General features: G+C 42.8%; 1 long non-coding RNA gene across 1 annotated transcript in view; it reads right to left on the reverse strand.

The window, feature by feature from the left end:
• LOC146981747 (uncharacterized) overlaps positions 1 to 11185 on the reverse strand; it is a 31420-nt gene extending 20235 nt beyond the window's left edge. The window contains exons 1-2 of the long non-coding RNA XR_015036605.1: positions 11007 to 11185; positions 9138 to 9221 (exon numbers count right to left, since the gene is read on the reverse strand). This is a non-coding gene — a long non-coding RNA (uncharacterized LOC146981747). The remainder of the gene's footprint in view (positions 1 to 9137; positions 9222 to 11006) is intronic.
• Between the last annotated feature and the right edge of the window lie 2691 nt (positions 11186 to 13876).

The raw sequence follows: 13876 nt of genomic DNA on the forward strand, positions 1-13876 counted from the left end.
TTGTTCCCATTTCAAACTTGCCCGGCGTTATCCTGGCCAATCTGTGAAAATATCTGCACAGAAGATAAATCTCAGCAAGGTCAAACTAACAAAGACTTTACCTCCTCCCAGTTTTCTCTTGCCTCTGATAACTCTCTGGATTTCAAATACCTTTTCTGCTGCCTTCCATGAAGTCAGGGACACAAGCTGGCTATTGATCCACTGCTTTGCTGCTTTATGTCTGTGCATTCAGTCTATGCTTGTGTCTGTGCCAAGAATAAATGCATGTGTGCTCCCGTGTGCTCTTACAGCTTTGTTTGTGTCTGTGAAGTCAAGACACACACACACACACACACACACACACACACACGCACAAAGATACACAAGCCAATGGTGACTTGTCAAGATAATTAGGACTAGTAATGAGATGTGGTGGGTGGAGTGCCTTTACCTCACCAATGCTGATGACCAATGCCCTTGAAATCCATCACAGGGATGAAGGTGGAGAGATACAGCCTGATCAGCACGCAGCCAGTCACAAAGAAAACACAGCAACTATACCACCTTACACAGAGCTTTCAAAAGAAGTTGTCCGTTTTATCTTTTGACAGTACATAATAAAAAGGAAATGATTAATAACATCCTATTCAGAACTAAAATACAATGCTTGCATATCCCTTTTGTTCTGAAACCCTGATAATCTTTGGCTCTTTAACATTCACATCATAGTGAGGCAATTTAAGGAACCAGCACATTTGGAATTATATAACTTCTACAGAGGCCAGATTATGTGAGGACTCAGTAAAGCAGCACAGAGCACTGAGCGTTTAAACGAGAGCAGTTTGCCCCTCATTTGACACCACACCAAAAAAAAAAAAAAAGGATTAAAATAATTGATCAATTTACTCAGGGGCCAAACTGATCAATGAGATACATTATTAAAAGAAGGCTATTGATCAGGATGGAGGCAAGCCGAGTAAAATGTTTACCACAGCAGAGAGGCTGGGATCAATTGTGCGGCCAATGCAGTTGAATAGAGCCCCATATGGATCAATGTAAGATGGAGCAATAGGGTTTATGGATCTACCCACTGTCCACTGTCCCTTTGTAGCAGATGGAGAATGAAAGAGTGAAAGTTTGAGTTACAGTAGGAAGATCACGTCTGAGGTAGGACAGGCTCTGCATCTTTGTTACTATAACAGAACATTTTATGAGAAAGTAGTGAATTCAACTGGGAGTTCTCCATTTTTATTGTGCTCTCAGTGAGTATTTTTTTGCATTATGGACATTAACTTTTTACTTTTGTTTCCTCTATCAGTGTTGATATTTAAAAGTCAGTGCTCTACAACTGCATGTTATATGATGAATGATGAACAACGACGGGCCCTTGAGCAACACCATTCTCATGAAAGGCATTTTTGTATGTCTTTGGTTTAACTCTGCAAGAAGTTCTTACTACAACATTGTTTGGAAATAATCTTGAATTAATAATTATTTGTGTAAAATAAATTATATGCTTTGTGTCTTGATGTGCGATGGTGAATACTGGACATGTGTGGATATACAGTGTGTATATACTTGAAAAGAAATAACATATTATGTGCTATGAAAAATGCATGTGAATGCTATGTGATGAATATATGTGTACACAGTGCATACAGTGTGCGTGCGTGCGTGCGTGCGTGCGGGCGTGTGTGTGTGTGTGTGTGTGTGTGTGTGTGTGTGTGCATGCGTGTGTGAGAATTTATGGGCTATTGACTGTGGACAGGAACATTTTAAAAAAGTCAACACAGACCACTACTCCACCATCAGTTCAAGGAGCTATTTTCCACACAAAAGGAAGCTTTGAGTAGAGAAAAGAGAAGGGCAGAAAAAAGAAACAGATTTTAAAATGTGCTCTAAAGAAAAGCAGACTCAAGGCTCCTCTCTTCCCTCCCTTCTTTTCTGGCTCCTTTCTTTACAGCTATAGAAAGGAACAGAATGATTGTGGGGTGCAATCGGAGGGGGAGGACGGGGGTTACTGAATAGACCTCAACGCTTTTACAGATTTCCTCTCTCCCCACCATGGAGGACATCTGACCTTTGAGGGGGGAAGGATGAGGGAGAGAGGGGGAGACAGAGATAAAGAAGGAGGGGTATTTGGGAGAGAGGGGAGGGAAATCATAATGAAAAGTGGTAATTCCTTAGAGAGTGAGTGAGAAAGAAATGTCTAAGGGCCAGTAATGAGATCGTCTGACTAGAGGGTTGCTATAGCAACCACCACAGTATTACTATACACTACACTGTATGAATGAGAGAAAGACCATCTTTTGTTGCCACAAGTGGATGGGTCAGAGAGAAAAAGAAAGACTATGAGAGTATGAGGCGAGGAGAAGCGACCCAGTGTGAAATGGTTGATGCATTAAATGCCATTAAATAAATTCAATACAGTTTAAAGGGAAGGAAATTAATAGAAATTGTATGGATACAATAACTTTTCTAGCAGGGAGAGACCACTGTAATGTACTGTAAGTTCTCTTAAATTGGTCAGCCACGTTTAAGGTTGAATGCTGGCAGCTCCGCCTCCTGGGAGATGCAACTGGAAAACCAGTGGCAGTGGTTCTTGCCTCCCTGGCCCACCGTCCACAACGTCTCATTGGCCGCTCAGGGATCCAGGTGGGGGGAAGCTAACCCAGTGCAATTGTTTGGTTGGTTGGTGGGTCAGCGCTGGACTCCTTCAGCTCCGAGTTGAGCTGCAGATCTGATTACTGTGGTCTCTTTACAAAGCCTGCTTCCACCACCTGCTCCCACTCCACTCCTCCAGCCTCTGATAAACTATCATCACTGCAGATTGAGACAAATGATCTCCCTCTCCCTCGTAGTCCCACTGCCCAACTGTTTGTGCATGTGTCAGTGTGTATGTGTGTGTTGAGGAGAAAGAGGGAGAGAAGGGGTAGAGAGATGGATAGGGGTAAGAGCTTTCAAGAGATAACTTAGTGATTACAATATGTTGCTGAAGTGGCTTACATTTTTACCTCTCTATGTGAAGTAACTTGGGATAATTTGGATTCCTTAGTGAGAGTGCAAAGATGTCTAGGGAGAGTAAGCAAAAGGGATCAGTTTACATATGAATTTTTCAGTCAAACTTGCCTTTTTGGGTCTGTACAGTGTAGTCGTGTGACACTGGCCCGTGGGTAACGAACATTTCCTTCCTTGGAGGAAGTACTGGTTCATGTGAGCCCCGGAGACAGGAGGCGGTGTGGGTCAGCGATAATCATATTGAATGGACAATGCCGCAGATAGGTGTGGGCGAGCCAACACGCATGCCTGGTTTGATGGGGAGGGCCTGCAGGAACTGGCCGTGAATATACACTCACGCTATGGGGTCAACAACAAAACAAAACAGCCAGATAAGAAGCACAGACATCCCACTTCCATTTTTTTTCCACTTGGTTTATATGGGTATCATGGAAAAGGAACAAAGACATGGCATTTAGAAAAAATCATGCACCATTCCGGTGCCTTGAGTTTGTGCGCGTGTGTGTGTGAGAGAGAGAGAGAGACTGAGAGAAAGAGAAGTAGGGAAAGGGTGAAAGCCCACCCTGCTCACTTTGAGCAGATGTACTCATATCAATATGTTTAAATACCTGGCTAATGTTTCTCTCTTGTAGAAAAGATTGATTTTTTATTTGGAGTGAGCCTTTCATCTCCTAACTCTACACAGACAAACTACCTTAAACATATCGAGCTGGGTGGAAAGTCACACTCACCATATATGGGCTGAAATAACATTACATGTATTTACAGTTTTAAGTCAATCCTCTGTATTCATATTTAATATTCTGCTCATCTAAAAGTGAGTTATTTGTAATACACACTTTATCTGGATAATCAGTGCCACTGAAACAATATTACCATAAAACAACAACGTTGGACAGTACTACATGAGGGATGGGTAGACAGAGAGAGAGGTCAGTGGGGAAGGATGAAGGGAGGAGGAGGAAGGGTGGACCAGTCACAGACGCTCTGTCAGATCTGGAGATAGTCATACTCTCTTCATTGTGCTACTTTTTATTTTAGCAGCCAAGATACAGAATTTGACAGTGTTGCTCAATGGCTCATTCCTATGATTTTAGTCAGCGGTGGAAAAAGAACTCGGGTCTTGAAAGTCATAACACTACAGTGCAATTTTATTCAAGTATACTTGGGTACAGACGTATTAACAAAATATACTTTAACTACCAAAAGTACAAGTAGTCATTATGTTGAAAGGCCCATTTCAGATTAATATATATCAGGTTACTGGTTTATAATTATTGATGTATTAATGTGTCCATCATTTTAATATTGCAGCTAGTAAAGATGGGGACAATTTTAATTACTTGATGTACTGTACTGCTGGGAAGCTTACGAATTTCCCGGGGGAACAATGAAGTTGTGCCTTATCTTATTTCAACCTATAATAATATATCATTGATCTAAATGTGATAATTAACTATTTAAAATCATTGGATGAATGTAGTAAGATAAAAAGGATGATTTCTGCCACCGGTTTGTAGCTAAGTAAAGTAGATGTACCAATACGTCACAATGATATTTAAGTACAGCACTTGAGCGGTTACTTATTACCACTGGCACCATTTAGTCTTATGTGCTGCCTGGGAAGTATGGCCAAATTATAATTTAGGTCATAGTCAGACAACCTATAACACTCTTTTATAGAAAACAACATAGCACCGGACTATAACAACATCAGTCTTAAACACTGAATGTAGATCTATTTGAGAGGCCCATAATGTGCATTATTTCTGCAAGTTTTGACCAGTCAGTCTGGGTTTTATGCAGCCGGGGAGTGTGCACAAGAAATAGCTTACTTTTTGCAAACAGCAGAGACCCCAGGGATGGATCCATGACAGTGTTAAATATAGATAGAGTTTAAGCACTCAGAGTAAATAGGACCATTTTCTGTGCTATGTGGAGTCGCACGGGGAGACTTGCTGTTGTTTACCTGAGTAGGTCTTCACAGGAGGAGGGCTACACATGGTGGGTAATGGTTCAGCTGACACTTCAGTGATGGTCTTCACTGAACTAGCATGGGCTCAATTGAATACAGCTGTTCAAGTGTTAGGATGTGTACTTATGTTAACATGAGCTGCTAATATTGACTCACACTGTAGCTAATGTTGTAGTTGTAAAGAATCATGGTCATCTTTACATGGAGAGGGCAGTACAATGGCAGCATGGAGCTACTTGCATTTGGCCTATGAAAAAAATCCCTTCACTGTAAAAAGCCACTGCACAAAGAGGCTGTCTGGTGCCATCATGTTGGATTTACACTAATTAAGACCTGTCAACTATGAAAAACATCTATGTAATTTTTCTAGAAGTACTGTAATAAGATTTGTTTTGGTGGCACCCTATATCAGGAAGATCATCAAAACAGCAGAAAATAAAGCAGTGAATCCACTGAACTTGGCAGTTGAACATAATAAAAGTTAAAATTATGACTTTTATTACACTAATGCTACCAATAATGCCAGCTGCAGGATTCCAGAGAGATTTCTCACTAAAAGTAGAAAATAAAAAAAATAAAAAATAAAAAAAAACGCCGGCACAGACTATTTATGCTTGATTCAAAAGGAACAGTACATTATGTCCAACTGTGGACAGTGACAAAAAACAAGTAATCAGGTAATAGTGTTGGAAGATTGCATCGTCCAGGTCTTCCATTTCTTTCAAAAATGCCTTAAATGCAGCATCATCTTAAAAAACAGTATTGTCTCCCACTACTCAAAAAGTCAGGCGGCGGAAACCAGAGAAGAATCACCAGTCCACAAACTGCAATCTTCCATAAAATCCTAGAGGATGCCTGATGGAGGAGGCAAAACAAGTGAAGGGAGTGACAGAACCAGTGGAAAAATAAGAGAGATGCCAAGTGCTGGAGACACTGTGAAGAAGTTTGGTTTCCTACTCAATGGAAGTGTTAGTCCTCCATGTCTCAGAAACAAAGAGGCCATTTGGTGACATTAGCCAGTCTTCTGGACCCTTTGGACATGTGACAAAACTCTGTAATGGATGTATTCACTTGCTATTTGTTCTTTAATGTTTAATGAAACGGGTAACCACGGCAACGTCAGGATGTTTTGCTTTCCCAAAGAAGTGAGAGGGACATAAATGCCATTTCTATCTATGCTCTTATCAGCCCTGGACCGGAGGACACAGGCTGCCCTTCCTTGTCCCTGCGACTACAGCCTCTTTTAGGAATCTGGGGCCACCGCTTGCCATTGTGCTGTCCTACAGGAAGTACGGTTCACTGCTCACTCCCAGCATTCACTGGGTTTCCTGTGTCAGGTTACCACGTCCTGTGTTTATTTTCTTTGCTTTTTGTCTGTATCCACCCTATAGGATTTTTCTAGCATCTACCAAACCATACAAAAGAGAGGATGGCACTATCTCAGTGGTTCGAAGGAGGTGTTCCACACTAACAAATGTATCTTTATCTCGTCAGGGATACAGCCTACCTCTCCCACCATGACGGACTCAGCTTTGTCTTAATGTGACCTGTCTTTTGGCGGAGCTTTAAATTCCCAAGTCTCTATCAGGTCTGCGGAAAAGAGTTTTTCCCCAACTAAACCAAAAAAAGAACCTCAATCAATTTCAAATTAAGCAGTTCCTTCGATAGGCATTGTCTTTGACAGATAAGCTTGTTACACCTTGAGAAAAGGCTAAAGGAAAGACTTTAAAACAATCTCTTCAAAGTAATTATTGCTCTGCTTGGAGTTTTTTTTCTTCTTTCTACTCCTCTAAAACAAACAGCTTTGGAAAACTTAGCAGGGTGTGATTGATAGAAAGCATGAATGATGTATAAAGTCTATTTTGCCGAGATCAATACTGAATTTCATTAGGACACACCTCATGCACACACACACACAAAGGCATGCACACCATCTTTACTGAGGACATTGCAGGGTTTTCATTCTTACAAGCCCTCCACTGTATTTTCACTGATGAACATAACACGGTGAGCAGGAGCCTGTTATCATTCCATATCAGCGCCTCAAAACAAGGTGCCCTGTCTACCGCTGACTCTTACACTTCACTCCGAGTTCCCTTGATATAGTTAGGCTTCACACGTGCCTCCACAAAGAGTTCACCTGCATGCTAAGCACTGACCTCTCAACCAAAGCAACACAGCCCTTCTTCATTTACCCCTGTGAGATTCCCCCAGAGGATATCTCACCTCCATTGTCCTTCCTCCCACTCCTCTGTATGCCCGCAATGATGACCGTGCTGCTCCTGCATTCACATCCAACATCCACCACGGTGACTACCATCCACCTTGACAGGAGGAGAGGAGCCTGAAAAGAAGGGCTGGATGTATACAAGATCATATAGTGCACCACTCCAGCTTAAGTCTTAAGATATACAAGTCTAAATCTTCCCTCTTCACAAAGTGTTAGAAGGGAGAGACTAAACAAGTATGGTGGACGAAGACAAAAGTGGGGTCTGGAAATCATTTCCTACTTAGTGTTTATATACAGAGCCAGTGCTGGCCTTTAGATGGTGTTCAGACACAGCGGTGTTATGGGACTTCATACACCCCAGCCAGACACACCAGGGACACAACTGGTGACAGATGAGGACAAGAGAATAGACTCCTTTTGACCCACTCAAATAGTTTTTGCTTTTTACAGGAACTGCAATTCTGTGCAACGGCTCATTTGCTCACAGCTTATCCCTGCAATACAGAATGGATGGAAGGATATACAATGCAGATCAGTGAGCTCAGCAAGAGGGAAAGCAAGTCACTGGCATGCTTACTCTAAAAATCTGTCCACACATGAAATGATCCATCTAAATAACGCTGAAGTACAAGCTTTGAACAACACTTTACAAAAAAAAGGGAAAAGAAAAAAAAATTGCAATCTCCTGAAATATTTGACACACATGTGGAGGAGAGTAAATATTGCCATTTGGATGGATCCACTCGGCAAAGAATATCAAACAAATTCGGAAACAATCACAAACATACTCTACCAAGCCCCACATGGCTACACTGTACACAGCGAGCTGTAGATCTGTGAACACACAGCGTCTGAGCATGCATCACACTTGGCGTTTTACGACACAGGTCAATCACTGTGACCTCTGTAGGCTTGTATTTCATAGCAGGACTTGGGCAGTGGACCGTGAGGTGGTGGTGGTGGTGGAGGGAGGTGGTGGTGGGGGACGGTTGGATGTTACCGCTCAGGATCTCATCTCCACAACTCCCAGAGGACGCCGGCCCAGTAACGGGAGGGTTTAACTTCTTTTCACTTTTTGTGTCTCTGTGTTGTGTGTCTGTGTCTGTGTGTGGCAGGAGGTGTGTGGGGGGTGTCCACACTGTATGCGTCAGACAGGGTCATTATTTACTCGCAACAATGCCACTTGATAGAAAATGTGTTTTTCCTGCACTATAAATATTACCTTCGCCCTTGTGTTTGGTGATATGTGACAAAATTGTTCAGGAACATTCAGGTTTAAAATCACAGAAGAAGAGGCAGGCTCTGTTATTGACAGCTGGGACTTCATGCTGCTTAATTCAGCTCTTCTTAGACAGCTCTGTATATTTAATCACTTTCTCTTTCCAGGTAAAGCAGTGAAATGGCATCATTAATTGATTTGATTCTGTCAAGGACGTGTATTTACTCAACATATTTTTTGTTAACATGCGTCAGTGTTTCTGTCGGCATAAAGGTTTTTACATATCTGACTGATCACATAAACAAAGCCTGAGTAAATTCACCGCTTCATAATGAAAGCACAGACACACAAGGCACAAATGCTGTAGGAGTCAGTAGAGAGCAGGCAACTATATTACTGGAAGAGAAGTGCCACGGCCTCAGCTGAACATTCAGCTATACTCTCTTCCCGTAATGCTCATTTGTTTCTTTGTGCAAACTCCATGACTCCAGTTATTATATTGTGTCAGTTCAGTTGATATGCATAGAGGTGACAAAGCCAGCGAGGAGAGAGACCAGAGACAAGAGGGTTTACACACGTATGCTCGAAGATCAGCTGCTCCACTTGTACTTTGAACCCCCCACCCCACCTCCTCTCTTTCTGGGAGTTACATTCCACGCATAAAATATGCAACCCAAAAGCCTCTGGGCCCCCTAAGAAATAAAGAGGACAGTTACCGTGGCAACCTTGAACAACAGCAGCACACAACATCCCGCTGATGGACAGCACACTCCAGGAGGCCAGCGCACAGGTGTTATTTTCTTTCAAAACATAAAGAAAGAAAAGAAAAATCAGAAAAGTGATAATGTTTTAAAATATTAAGAAAATTATCTTTCCTAATGCTCTTTTTTTTCAGGGGCATCTATGACTTTCACAGTTCAGATGTCTCGTCGTGTCCACTCAACATTTGCCGCTTCATCGGGAAAAGAAATTACTACTGTTCTTATCACTGTTCTCCGATTCTCCGATTCAAACTGATTATACTAAGCAAAGCAATAAAAATTCTGAAGGTCATGCTGTAAACTCACTGTCCACTGTGTATACATGTGAATTATTTAAACTTTTCAAAATTTTGTTTGAAAACTGGTCTCAGTAACTCAGTGTAAAATCGCATTTGTCGAGAATGCAAAGCACACAGCAATCATTAGTTTGTTGTTTATCCACAAGAAACAAGAGCAGTGTTAATGCAATATCTCAACACTTTTCAGGTAAAAACATCCCTTGGCAGATAGTGAGGGAAAATGTAGCGAGTGTCTAATGTGATAATAAAAGGAGATAAAAACCCCTGAAGGAAACATGTGAAAGATAAAGAGATGCAGAGGGGGAGTGGGAGTCGTGCTTGAAGATGTGTTAATGGCATGGAGCATGGGTCCGGTTCCCACAAAACACTTGATCAGCCTAATTAAAAGAACCTTGGCGTGATACATTCTGAACAGCGGGGAGTCAGGCCACGTGCCAAGTCTGCACTCACCTCCTCTCTCCCACACACTTCCAGGCACTGCCATCAACCACCACAACAACAACACGAGGAATGGAGGGGAGAAAGTAAATTCTGGGCAAAATCTCAAGACGCTCTGCTTTGTGATCCAGCAAACAGGAAACTGTAGCGCAGTGAAGGCTCACTGTCAAAGATGTATCTGCTGTCGCTGACCACTGGCTTCCCCGTTTGTCCTCTTAGTCTGAAAAGAGCATTCAGAGTCCCTTCGACAGAGTATCCTGAGTGCTAAAGTGAGTCATCTTTGGCAACTCGTGGAAAGAAAACCAGCCTTTTGGAGCACTACTGTACATATGAATCAAACTTATGTAGCCCATGTGGAGGGACTGCCAGAACTTAATGCGTTGCACATTGCTGGAGCATGCAAACACATATGTACTTTATCCTAGTACAGACACACACACATACACACAGACACTACACGCACTCATACAAACAGTTACACATGTTTGTTTAAGCATTTTTTTCCCCTTTTTCTCCAAAATAGACACACCAGGGTTGCTACAACAGTAGGACACCATCTACAAAACAACCAAGCTCAGAAGAGGACTATCATCTTACATGGAAAAAAAATCTATATTTTTATTGAGTAAGAAACTGGAAAATATTAGAGCGTGCTCTGGACACCAAGTTTATTTTTTTCCTAAAATCAAAAGGGAAAAAAAATCATTATTGTAAATTATCTTAAAAATATATAACATATTTCCATTCCACTGAAAAATTGTTTTTGAGCACTGTGCATTGAAGAGTTTTATTTTGGCACATTATTGTACAGCCATGTTTGTTTTCCTACTGAAGAGACGTCATTCATTGCTGAATGAATAGTAATGAACAATTTCAACACTTTTCATTTCTCCCCCCCCCCCCAATTGTAAATCCTTGAGCTCTGTAAAAAAAAAAAAAAAAAAGGTGCCAAACAAGTGTGCATCACTGGTACAAGGTGCCTCCATGGTCTGACCTCCATTATCTGCACCCTCTACCTGTACTGTGAAATCTCGCCACACTGCTGTAATTTCAATAGTAAGTGGTTACACAGCAGTGTATATTGTACACCTGCATGTCACCTTGCCTACAGCACCACGTAAAAGCTCTGTTCTTCTACCGTGCTACAGCGAGGAGACAGCAGAGGACAGGCAGGTAATGGGATTGCCACACCCTGTTTGGGTTCAAAGCCATAGACGCTCTCAGCTGTAGGACAGCACGCTGGGATGTGTCTGGGGAGCATCACCTGGATGCACAAGCTCATTGTTCAGCGCTGTCTCAACCTATGTAAGAAAAAAGGAAGGCCAATGAAAAGAAAATGTCCCCTAAAAAAGTGCAGTACAGGCATGTGTGCACAAATGTATATGCAAACATAAGCATATGCAATGTCATGACATGGCTTTCCCCCCCTCTGTGTCAACCCTCTGGAGCTGCACCTTTGAGATAAAAGAGACGAGAGGAAGCCTTGTTGCTTTTTTCAGCCGTTCTCTAATCCTTCACATTAACTATTACTCCCCCTTCTCTCCTTAGTTTTCTCTATCTATAGAACAGAGTCACTGTTAAAATTTCAGTTTCCCCACAGCACTGAAGACCCTTGAGAATTACCTATGTTCTAAGATTAGGAGCCAGTAATTCCTTTGTTGTTGGGGCTATAATGAATATCATAAGATGCTTATTTTGTGAGCACCAAGTCTGTATTTGAATGATGAGCATGTGCTTGGGGTGGGTTTTCTTCTTTTCAACCTTGCATCGTTCTCTCTCCCACCTTCTGTACAGTGATAAATCCAACAGCTCCATGCTGCATCCAGCATCGTTCTGCCCTCCCTCCCACCTTAACAAAAAAAAAAAAACTTTTCCATCTTCCAAATCCCTTCATCCATGGCCTACAGGTTATCTCCCCCTACTCTAGACATAATCCTGGCCCCTCTGGCAGAGAGAGAGAAAGAGAGAGAGAGAGGAGAAAAGACCATATAGAGACTGAAACAGAGAGACGACGACACAGAGAGACACGGAAGGGGGGACGAGGGAGAGAGAGAAAGTAGCACAGGGAGGAAACACGTTGAGAGGTAAAGATACAGAGTGAAACAAGAACTATGGAGACAAACAGCAGTGTTGTTAAGTCAGTGGACCAACAAGAAAATGTAAACATGTTCCCTTCTCCAACGGCCTTAAACAGAGGAGGGGGGGGGACCTGTCAACGATTGTTAACACATGTGTCCAGGCTTCCTCTAGGCCGTTTACTTGGAGGCTGAAGGAGGCTCAGCACCAAAGATTTATGGCTCCCAGGGAAGAAGTGGAAGTGTGTTATTGATAAGTTGCTGAGAGGAGGCGAGGGGCGCCCACTGCAGTAATTAGAGGATGAACTTGCAGCCCATTGATTGAATGGAGTCCTGGACAGACACCAGAGCCACCTCATACAGTACCACATAGTCACAGTCTAACCTCAGTGTGGACAAGTGACCTCACCTCTGTGAAGATGTGCAGCATCATAGCTGAGGACATACAAACACTTTTTCATGTGTGTACGTGCAGAATGCGATCAACAGATGAGCCTCTGCAGCTGGTGTTGCATCAGAACTCAGCAATATAGGAGTCAGTGATGAGGAGCCAGGCCCAAATCCGCCTTTGTGCATGCTTCATCGTCCATGTGTGTGTCTGCACACGCAGTGTGTCAGTGTGTGCATGTGGGTGGAGGGGGGGGGGGGGGGGGGGGGGAGCGCTGCTTCTGTTAAAGCCTAGTATTATCCCAGCATTCACCAGTGTTTCCAGTGACCACAGGCTTGGAGGACGGCCCAGTCCTTCTAGACACTGCTTAGCAATGGGACCCACCATTGTTTGATTTGGCTGCATATTCCAGTGTTTTCAGCATTGCCTAAAAGAGGAGGGGTCAGTGGAAGCAGTGAAGGAGTCTGGGCTGAAAGGAGGAGGAAAAGCGAGGCTACAGTCGGCCTTCTTCCCATTCCCCAGCTTTCCTAGAACTTAGGAAAAAACAACAGATGCACGGGTTGAGTTCAAGTTCTGTCCCCCCCCCCCATCCCCCTCCCCATCCCCATCCCCCTCCCCTTCATTTGGTACCAACAGAAATTCTCAGCTTGTTTCGATCAGCAGCTGCATCAGATTCCTTCGTTCATCAAGATGACTAAGATGGTGATATGTATCTTTAATCAAGGCAAAGTAGGTTTAATAAATTCCTGTGATGCCAGTAATTATTGGGTCGTACCATTTTGTCCCCACATGTGTGGACCTCTGCTGGCTTCAGTGGGTTGTTTGCCTTTGTGTTTGCACTGCATGCATGCATGAATGAGTGTGTGTCACTTGTTTAACCCAGTAAATGAAATCAATGGCACTGATTATTTATGAATCATTGTTCCCGATTTTTATCTGTCATCTGTGTTGCTGCTTCTGTCAAAACAAGGTTCACTAAAAGTCTTACAGTCTTTTCTTAAAGACAGGATACTGTATCTTGTCTTCACACTAGATGTTATGCATAAAGGTAAAGTGTTCCAGTGCCTGAAGAGTGTTCAGTGTGAGCAGTTCATCGTAACGAACACTGAGGAACTTCCAGGACACGAACCCAACTGAATCCTTTTGTCCCCCAGAGTCAACATTTTAACAGTGCAGAGCTCCCATGCGTAGCCAGGAGCTGGTCTGGAAATCTGAATCCCTCCATCTCATTAATAGTAGATGCCCTCCATCCAGGCTTGGAGATGCCTGAATAATCCTCTCCTGGGTGTTTATCATTCAAATGTATTCCACCCAATGAGACACCTGTTCTGCAACTTGGGTCTCCATGACTTCACCATGTGCTTTCCTCCCGCAGCACTACAAGGACTGTTCTAGCTCACTGAAGGACCCACAGACTGGGCAAAAGTTTCCATGGACACCTTAACATGCCTATATATTGTACCATTACAGGTTCTCTTCTTCCATCGCTACATG

This window comes from Trachurus japonicus, chromosome 9 (assembly GCF_045865225.1).
Source record: "Trachurus japonicus isolate A0001 chromosome 9, Traja_1.0".
Taxonomy (NCBI): domain Eukaryota; kingdom Metazoa; phylum Chordata; class Actinopteri; order Carangiformes; family Carangidae; genus Trachurus; species Trachurus japonicus.